The 7,591-nt window shown below is 53.3% G+C and overlaps 1 pseudogene; it reads right to left on the bottom strand.

Annotated features, from left to right (window-relative positions):
* Window positions 1-3,985: 3,985 nt before the first annotated feature.
* LOC115122718 (butyrophilin subfamily 3 member A3-like) lies at window positions 3,986-7,346 on the bottom strand (annotated as a pseudogene).
* Window positions 7,347-7,591: the final 245 nt, after the last annotated feature.

The raw sequence follows: 7,591 nt of genomic DNA, 5'->3' as shown, positions 1-7,591 counted from the left end.
GGAGGTAGGGGATCTCAGTCTATGGAGGTAGGGGATCTAGTCCTATGGAGGTAGGGGATCTAGTCTGTGGAGGTAGGGGATCTAGTCAACACTGCTAGCTAGCCAGCCAGCCCCCGAATAGCACCACTGTAGAAACTATCACACTCAACGGAACGACTTGATTAGTGTAGTGCCAACAACGCAGCCACTGCCAGCTAGCCTACAAAGTCAACAACGCAGCCACTGCCAGCTGAGCCTACTTCAGCAGTACTGTATCATTTTAATCATTTTAGTCAATAAGATTCTTGCTACGTAAGCTTAACTTTCTGAACATTCGAGACGTGTAGTCCACTTGTCATTCCAATCTCCTTTGCATTAGCGTAGCCTCTTCTGTAGCCTGTCAACTATGTGTCTGTCTATCCCTGTTCTCTCCTCTCTGCACAGACCATACAAACGCTCCACACCGCAGTGGCCGCGGCCACCCTAATCTGGTGGTCCCAGTGCGCACGACCCACGTGGAGCTCCCGAGGTCTCCGGTAGCCTTCTGGAACTGCTGATCTGCGTCAACAAGGCAGAGTCTACCCAGCCTAGCGCTTCCTCCAGTCCCTCGGGACTTCTTGGCACTGACGGAAACATGGATCACCACAGATAACCACTGCTACTCCTACTGCCTCTCTTCGTCCGCCGCACGCAGCCAGCAGACACCCCGAGAGCTTCTGTCAGCGGGGTGGTGGGCACCTGATCCTCATCTCTCCTAAGTGGTCATTCTCTCTTCCCTCTTTACCCATCTGTTGAGTCATTCTTTGTGAATTCCATGCCGTCAGCAGTTACAGCCTTCAAGCTTAACATCCCATCATTTATCGCTTCCTCTGAAATTCCTCGAGAGTTCATCAATGAGTTTGATGCCTTGATGGTCTCCTTTCCTGATGAGACTGCTTACCTTCTCATAGTTCTGGCGATTTAACCTCCCCCACGTCTACCTTGACTCATTCCTCTCTGCCTCCTTCTTTCCTCCTCTCCTCTTTTGACCTCACCCTCTCACCTTCCCTACTCTGAGCGGGCAATACGCTCGACCTCATCTTTACTAGATGCTGTTCTTCCACTAACCTCACTGCAACTCCCCTCAAGTCTCCGACCACTACCTTGTATCCTTTTCCCTCTCGCTCTCATCCCACTTCCCACACTGCCCCTACTCGGATGGTATCGCGCCGTCCCAACCTTCGCTCTCTCTTCCCTTTACTCTCTCCTCTTCCATCCTATCATCTCTTCCCTCTGCTCCGACATTCTTCAACCTATCTCCTGATTCTGCCTCCTCAACCCTCCTCTCCTCCCTTTCTGCATCATGACTCTCTATGTCCCCTATCCTCCAGGCGGCTCAGGTCCCCTCCCGCTCCGTGGCTCGGGACGACTCATTGCGAGCTCACAGACAGACTCTGGGCAACCGGCGGGAAATGGAGGAAACTACTTCCCTCCTGCGGGACCTGGCATCCTTTTCCTCCCTCCTCTCTACATTTTCCTCTTCTGTGTCTGCTGCTAAAGCCACTTTCTACCACTCTAAATTCCAAGCATCTGCCTCTAACCATGGAAGCTCTTTGCCACCTTCTCCTCCCTCCTGAATCCTCCTCCCCTCCCCCTCCTCCCTCTCTGCAGATGACTTCGTCAACCATTTTGAAAAGAAGGTCGACGACATCCGATCCTCGTTTGCTAAGTCAAACGACACCGCTGGTTCTGCTCACACTGCCCTACCCTGTGCTCTGACCTCTTTCTCCCTCTCTCTCCAGATGAAATCTCGCGTCTTGTGACGGCCGGCCGCCCAACAACCTGCCCGCTTGACCCTATCCCCTCCTCTCTTCTCCAGACCATTTCCGGAGACCTTCTCCCTTACCTCACCTCGCTCATCAACTCATCCCTGACCGCTGACTACGTCCCTTCCGTCTTCAAGAGAGCGAGAGTTGCACCCCTTCTGAAAAAAGCCTACACTCGATCCCTCCGATGTCAACAACTACAGACCAGTATCCCTTCTTTCTTTTCTCTCCAAAACTCTTGAACGTGCCGTCCTTGGCCAGCTCTCCCGCTATCTCTCTCAGAATGACCTTCTTGATCCAAATCAGTCAGGTTTCAAGACTAGTCATTCAACTGAGACTGCTCTTCTCTGTATCACGGAGGCGCTCCGCACTGCTAAAGCTAACTCTCTCTCCTCTGCTCTCATCCTTCTAGACCTATCGGCTGCCTTCGATACTGTGAACCATCAGATCCTCCTCTCCACCCTCTCCGAGTTGGGCATCTCCGGCGCGGCCCACACTTGGATTGCGTCCTACCTGACAGGTCGCTCCTACCAGGTGGCGTGGCGAGAATCTGTCCCCTCACCACGCGCTCTCACCACTGGCGTCCCCCAGGGCTCTGTTCTAGGCCCTCTCCTATTCTCGCTATACACCAAGTCACTTGGCTCTGTCATAACCTCACATGGTCTCTCCTATCATTGCTATGCAGACGACACACAATTAATCTTCTCCTTTCCCCCTTCTGATGATCAGGTGGCGAATCGCATCTCTGCATGTCTGGCAGACATATCAGTGTGGATGACGGATCACCACCTCAAGCTGAACCTCGGCAAGACGGAGCTGCTCTTCCTCCCGGGGAAGGACTGCCCGTTCCATGATCTCGCCATCACGGTTGACAACTCCATTGTGTCCTCCTCCCAGAGCGCTAAGAACCTTGGCGTGATCCTGGACAACACCCTGTCGTTCTCAACTAACATCAAGGCGGTGGCCCGTTCCTGTAGGTTCATGCTCTACAACATCCGCAGAGTACGACCCTGCCTCACACAGGAAGCGGCGCAGGTCCTAATCCAGGCACTTGTCATCTCCCGTCTGGATTACTGCAACTCGCTGTTGGCTGGGCTCCCTGCCTGTGCCATTAAACCCCTACAACTCATCCAGAACGCCGCAGCCCGTCTGGTGTTCAACCTTCCCAAGTTCTCTCACGTCACCCCGCTCCTCCGCTCTCTCCACTGGCTTCCAGTTGAAGCTCGCATCCGCTACAATACCATGGTGCTTGCCTACGGAGCTGTGAGGGAACGGCACCTCAGTACCTCCAGGCTCTGATCAGGCCCTACACCCAAACAAGGGCACTGCGTTCATCCACCTCTGGCCTGCTCGCCTCCCTACCACTGAGGAAGTACAGTTCCCGCGCAGCCCAGTCAAAACTGTTCGCTGCTCTGGCCCCCCAATGGTGGAACAAACTCCCTCACGATGCCAGGACAGCAGAGTCAATCACCACCTTCCGGAGACACCTGAAACCCCACCTCTTTCAGGAATACCTAGGATAGGATAAAGTAATCCTTCTCACCCCCCTTTACTAGATTTAGATGCACTATTGTAAAGTGGCTGTTCCACTGGATGTCTTAAGGTGAACGCACCAATTTGTAAGTCGCTCTGGATAAGAGCGTCTGCTAAATGACTTAAATGTTAAAATGTCTGTGGAGGTAGGAGATCTAGTCTGTGGAGGTAGGGGATCTAGTCTGTGTGGAGGTGGGGATCTAGTCTATGGAGGTAGGGGATCTAGTCAACGGAGGTAGGAGATCTAGTCAGCGGAGGTAGGGGATCTAGTCAACGGAGGTAGGAGATCTAGTCCCAGCGGAGGTAGGAGATCTGGTCCCAGCGGAGGTAGGGGATCTAGTCAACGGAGATAGGGGATCTAGTCAACGGAGGTAGGAGATCTAGTCAACGGAGGTAGGGGATCTAGTCAACAGAGGTAGGGGATCTAGTCTGTGGAGGTAGGGATCTAGTCTGTGAGGTGAGAGACTAGTCTACGTATGTAGGATCTAGTCTATGGAGAGGTAGGGATCTAGTCTATGGAGGTAGGGATCTAGTCTATGGAGGTAGCGGATCTAGTCTATGGAGGTAGGGGGTCTAGTCTGTGGAGGTAGGAGATCTAGTCTGTGGAGGTAGGGGATTCTAGTCTGTGTTGGGTGATCTCTTTGTGTGTTGGATGATCTAGCCTCAGCTGCAGGGCAACTTGATCTCTGTGTTGTTGCTTGTGGATCTCTCAGTGGTTCTCTCAGTGGATCACTCAGTGGATCCTGTCCTCCTGACCTGGACTAGCGGCCTATCCTTCGTGATGTGGTAGCTTCCATTGGATCTCGTGTTTTTGATCTGCTTCTGAACAGCGAATCCAGTCTGTGGGATCTTTCCCTTTCCGGTGGATTTAGTCTTTGGGATCCGGCCCATCCTTTGAGCGGATCCGGTGTTTGGCGTTTTGTCAGGGGATCTTGTCTCTTGGTTCTGGTCAGTGGTTGAGATCTTGGGAGATCCGGTCATTGGGATCTGGGCTTCGACAGGGGATCCGGTTTCTGTCAGCTTGCTGTCGTCAGTGGATCTAGTCTCGGTATCCTCTCCCTCATTGGATGATCCGTCGTGTGGGATCTGGTCTCCATCGTCATCCCCAGGGATAGGATCTAGCTCTACCTCCACACACACTCTCTGGGGTAACACCACTAGCCAGCACTTAGAACAGCTGCTCTCGAAGTACGGATACAGCGTCTCTGTGAAGCGGTGCGTGAAGGTGAACAGGAGTTTGTCCCTCATGGCATCCCAGAATTCCACCTGACCCTCCTCCCAGTCCAGAAACACCTAAAGATAACATAAAACTTCATTTTATGAGGATGGTTTATCTATAAGAAATGATAAATGAAGAAAAAAGGAAATCTGTTGTTGGCACTCTGTCTTACAGGGTAAAACTACAGAAACAGAAGACTAAGTTAGACACACAGGGTCAACAGTTAATTAACTGAATCTATTTGATTCTATTCTAATACTTGTGGGTGTGCCTCCCCTCTCTCAAGTACACCCTCTTATCTAACTATTGCCCCACCTTGATCCTGTGAAAGGGGCGGGACCAGTCCAGAGGGAGGGTGGTACAGGGTGTGGTCATGGCACGGTACGTCCCATTCCGTAGGCTGAGGTCCATAGCCCCTCCTCCGGACACGCCTCAAACTCCTCCCTCCTACGCACCGATTGGCTAGCCACACCAACTGTCCAGTTGCTGCTCTCTCCAACCTTGAAGCAGGATATATTTGTTATCATTATACTCTTGTATACTTATTATATTTTGAATTGTACCGACAAAGTACCATTCCTGAAAGACAAATATATATAATATTCCTCCAATACCATCAATAAAGTTCTGTGTGTGTGTGTGTATGGGCCCTGGTCAAAAACACCAAGAACCTCCATCAGTGTGTGTGTATGGGCCCTGGTCAAAAGCACCAAAAACCTCCATCAGTGTGTGTGTATGGGCCCTGGTCAAAAACACCAAGAACCTCCATCAGTGTGTGTGTATGGGTCCTGGTCAAAAACACCAAGAACCTCCATCAGTGTGTGTGTATGGGCCCTGGTCAAAAGCACCAAGAACCTCCATCAGTGTGTGTGTATGGGCCCTGGTCAAAAACACCAAGAACCTCCATCAGTGTGTGTGTATGGGCCCTGGTCAAAAACACCAAGAACCTCCATCAGTGTGTGTTTATGGGCCCTGGTCAAAAGCACCAAGAACCTCCATCAGTGTGTGTGTATGGGCCCTGGTCAAAGCACCAAGAACCTCCATCAGTGTGTGTTTATGGGCCCTGGTCAAAAGCACCAAGAACCTCCATCAGTGTGTGTGTATGGGCCCTGGTCAAAAACACCAAGAACCTCCATCAGTGTGTGTTTATGGGCCCTGGTCAAAAGCACCAAGAACCTCCATCAGTGTGTGTGTATGGGCCCTGGTCAAAAGCACCAAGAACCTCCATCAGTGTGTGTTTATGGGCCCTGGTCAAAAGCACCAAAAACCTCCATCAGTGTGTGTTTATGGGCCGTGGTCAAAAGCACCAAATAGTGAACAGTGTGCCATGTGAAACCCATCCTCAGTCAGTGAGTGCCTCACCTCCACGGTCCAGCAGTGGGTGCCGGCACTGAATCCTTCCCAGCCCAGAGCGCAGTCGATCGGGTCAAATCTCTCTGGGTTAGCAGGCTGGATCTGGATCCTCTCCTTTCCCAGCTGGACAGAGGTTAGCCCAGGGAGAGGACCAGAGATGGGCAGGACGTGGTCGGGTCCAGGGTTACTGGAGCTGAAAGGGAGGGGTTGGGGAAAGAGTGGGACAGGGGAGGGAAAGTGAGAGGGGAGATAGGGGACACACCACTCCGTCCCTCCCCACAGACTCACTGTAAAGGGTTGTGCTGAAAGGGAGGGGTTGGGGGAAGAGGGGGCAGGGGGAGGGAAAGTGAGAGGGGAGATAGGGGACACACCACTCTGTCCCTCCCCCAAGACTCACTGTAAGGGGTTATGCTGAAAGGGAGGGGTTGGGGGAAGAGGGGCACAGGGGAGGGAAAGTGAGAGGGGAGATAGGGGACACACCACTCCGTCCCTCCCCAGACTCACTGTAAGGGGTTATGCTGAAAGGGAGGGGTTGGGGGACAGGGGAGGGAAGGTGAGAGGGGAGATAGGGGACACACTACTCCGTCCCTCCCCCAGACTCACTGTAAGGGGTTATGCTGAAAGGGAGGGGTTGGGGGACAGGGGGAGGGAAGGTGAGAGGGGGAGATAGGGGACACACTACTCCGTCCCTCCCCCAGACTCACTGTAAGGGGTTATGCTGAAAGGGAGGGGTTGGGGGAAGAGGGGGCAGGGGAGGGAAGGTGAGAGGGGGAGATAGGGACACACCACTCCGTCCCTCCCCACAGACTCACTGTAAGGGGTTATGCTGAAAGGGAGGGGTTGGGGGAAGAGGGGGACAGGGGGAGGGAAAGTGAGAGGGGAGATAGGGGACACACTACTCCGTCCCTCCCCCAGACTCACTGTAAGGGGTTATGCTGAAAGGGAGGGGTTGGGGGACAGGGGGAGGGAAGGTGAGAGGGGGAGATAGGGGACACACCACTCCGTCCCTCCCCACAGACTCACTGTAAGGGGTTATGCTGGAAGGGAGGGGTTGGGGGAAGAGGGGGACAGGGGAGGGAAAGTGAGAGGGGGAGATAGGGGACACACCACTCCGTCCCTCCCCACAGACTCACTGTAAGGGGTTATGCTGAAAGGGAGGGGTTGGGGGAAGAGGGGGAGGGAAGGTGAGAGGGGGAGATAGGGGACACACTACTCCGTCCCTCCCCCAGACTCACTGTAAGGGGTTATGCTGAAAGGGAGGGGTTGGGGGAAGAGGGGGAGGGAAGGTGAGAGGGGGAGTTAGGGGACACACTACTCCGTCCCTCCCCCCAGACTCACTGTAAGGGGTTATGTGCAGCATGTCGTTCCAGGCGGAGTAACGGAGGTTGGTCAGGTGTTTGGACACGTCTATCAGAGGACCACACACCTCCTCTGGCTCCCCATGACTCTGCCACGTCCTACAAACACACATACTCTATTATGTTACAGGGCTCTGTGTGTGATTTGTGCCAAAAAAGAGAAGCACAGAGCGCGAGAGAGAGAAACAGAGAGAGAGAAACAGGGAGAGAGAGACAGAGGGAGAGAAAGAGGAAGATAGAGAGAGAGAGAGAGAGAGAGAGAGGAGAGAGAGAGAGGGGAGAGAGACAGAGAGAGACAGAGGGAGAGACAGAGGGAGAGAGAGAGAGGGAGAGAGACAGAGGGA

Source organism: Oncorhynchus nerka, unplaced genomic scaffold (genome assembly GCF_034236695.1).
Source record: "Oncorhynchus nerka isolate Pitt River unplaced genomic scaffold, Oner_Uvic_2.0 unplaced_scaffold_6622, whole genome shotgun sequence".
NCBI lineage: Eukaryota > Metazoa > Chordata > Actinopteri > Salmoniformes > Salmonidae > Oncorhynchus > Oncorhynchus nerka.
The sequence above is the reverse complement of the archived record's forward strand: the minus strand, read 5'-3'. Positions and strand labels throughout refer to the sequence as shown.